The following is a 2,915-nucleotide window of genomic DNA, read 5'->3' as shown; positions in this document are numbered from 1 at the left end:
ATGAATTTCCATTAAGATTATTTGACATTTATCACAATGATTGACGATTAAACAAGGCTTAACTTTCATTTCTTAAGAATTCATTCATATTATTGCTTATTGCAAGCATATCAATACATTTGATAGACAAGATGCATCTAAATGATTAGCCATTTCAGATCACCAAGTTTATTATCACTTATCACTACACTATTTTATTATTTAGACATTATTTTGTTAAACTATGCAAGTAACGCTTTTGTTGAAGTACCTCTTTTAGGCGCAAATGTGCACATGTTACCTCTTTTAGGCGCAAATGTGCACATGTACAAAGTGCATCTGTCTAGTTATTAATACACTCAACTTTTATGGCTTTTTATTCAATATTTCTCTATTTGAATTTCATAATTTTTTTTTGCTTTGTTGAAATTTTTTTTTTGAATTTCTTCTAATAACACAATTTTTTTTTACAGAAATTCCATAAAATGCCATCTTTGAAAAATAAATTTTGTACCTGTCTATAATTTGAAGTGATTTTAAGATTATATCTGAGTGGTGTATTTGCGGGAGATCTATCTTCAAGATCCACTATTTGATAAATACACATTTTGATTTGCGTCCTTGACAACTCTATTGGTCTCCCATCCATAATAGTTCTTTTGCCCTCCTCAAAATTATTGACCTTTCACGCAACTTGCGATTGACCTGTCACGTCAATCGTCTTCCAACCACTTTTTCCATAACTTTTTTTTTTTTTTTTTGCTATGAATAGGCACGCAAATGAAAGAAGTTTGCAAAAAAAAAAGAAAAAATCTTAAGGATCTTGATTTCAAAATCATTACATTTCTTGAGATTTTAATTATTTCAAACAAGTGGAATACATTTTTTACTTCCTGAGAAATATAATTTTATTAATCAACCTGTTGTTGACAGTCATTAAAATCTTTTTTTTTCTATTTTCAAAAAAAAAGAAAGCTGGTTAGTGGAGAAAATGAAAGGTGCAAGAAGCGACTAATCACATCCTTTTCTGTCTTTTTTTTTTTTTAGCAATATTTATTCAAATGTTTATAAAAATGCATTTTTATTTTAACAGTAAATTGAATAAAGATAGGGATTATCAGATGTTTATTCATTCTTTGTAATGGTGACAGATGTCCTGTTGAACAGACAAAGAAAATTTTGCAAAAAAAAGAAAGAGAAGGAAGATGATGTTTATTTTAGCATTTTTTCAAATCATTCCTTGTATTATCTTATTCATTTTTTTTCAAATGTTTTATATCAAAAAGAAATTATTCATTGATGTTTCAGACATTTCAATTTCATCAGATGAAGCTAAATACAGAGTATTTGTTTCACTAGAATCTTATTTATGTTTAAGGGTTAGTGAAATTCCAAGATAAATTCAACCAAAGTTATACGATTACTTCTGTTTTCATAATAATAGTTAATTTTTGCTAATCTAATTAACTTCCTCATTTCCATCATTATCATTTGTGTACCCTAATATGCAAGCCTTCAACTAACATTAATATGCAAATGAATCTTTCCTCTGACCTATCACAACAGACAAAACAGTTGAGGTCAGATTGTACATTTGTCTTCATAAAGATCTATTTGACATTTCGGGATACAAATCATCCCATCAACCTCAAGACAAAAAAAAAAAAAAAAAGAGAATGATTAGTGAAGGAAAAATGCAAGTAACAATCATTGTAAAACAATAAAAAGTAGTTAGTATTCATGCAAGGAGATTTTTCTTATTCGGGAAAAGAACGTTATACAAACGGACAGATGTGAAAAATCCGGATTTTTGATCCGAATCATAAAGGACGATCGTAAAATTTACAAAAGGATATGTAGGATATTGCAATACCCTCATAAGCAATCATACAGAAAACTCGGGGATTTTTTTTTGTCTTGAAGAGATAAACTAAAGGATGGATTTATTTCTAGCTGTAGCATTAACTGTTACCTCGATAATTTTACTATCACTAACTATGGGACATTTATTATTGATGGAAGTGAATGAATGAATGAATGAATGAATGATTGAATGAATGAAAGAATGAATGAACGAATGGCAAATCTCATGGGGATGGAATGTGATCCACCTTTGAACCCTTAAACTCGATCTTATCCTTCCCCATGTTACTGCTACATTTATCTTCAGTTTCACCACTTACTAATAGCTATCAGACAATTTTCAACATTTATCATGACTATTAATCATTACAGGATGACAATTTTCTCTTTTCATTACCCATATTTTATCATATTTTTACTGATTAATTTTGTAAAGATAATTACTGTAATTTACACCTAAATCATATTTGCAAATTTTCTCATTCATAAAAATAAAAATAAAAAATTTATCTTGAAAAGATTTATTAATTTATTATTAACCACTCCTTTTACTATAACCGAATGAATTGAATAGTTAATGGACAGCAGTAAGGGATAAATTGATTAATTAAAAATTAATTTCGTCTTTTTTTTACAATTCAAAATTCAACTTTTTTTTTTGGAATTTTTGACAGAAAAAATTTCCTTAAAAAAATTTTTTTAGCAATTTTAAGTGTTATTTTTATTGATATTTTGAATAATTTCATGATTTATTTACTTTCAATGATAACAATGGAAAACATTTCTTCTCAGTTCGCTTTCAATGGTTTTCTAAGGCGGAAAAGATTGTCGCCTTTTGGTTTATGTGTGATAGAAAATGTCAAAATGTTAATTAACGCCTTTGAATGAGCCCATTTTCATCATTCATTCTCATATATATATATGTATATGAAATCATCTTCAATCGTTGAACCTTGGCCAAAACCCATCATATTAAGCCAAGGAAAATGAGAAGGCAATATTTGATGGGATTTTTTTTAGCTTTCATCAACGATTCGTTCAAAGATTAACAATAGACTTTTGATTTAAAGATT

The sequence above is a fragment of the Loa loa genome (genome assembly GCF_000183805.2).
Source record: "Loa loa unplaced genomic scaffold supercont3.78, whole genome shotgun sequence".
Taxonomy (NCBI): Eukaryota; Metazoa; Nematoda; class Chromadorea; order Rhabditida; family Onchocercidae; genus Loa; species Loa loa.
Note: the sequence above shows the minus strand (reverse complement) of the source record.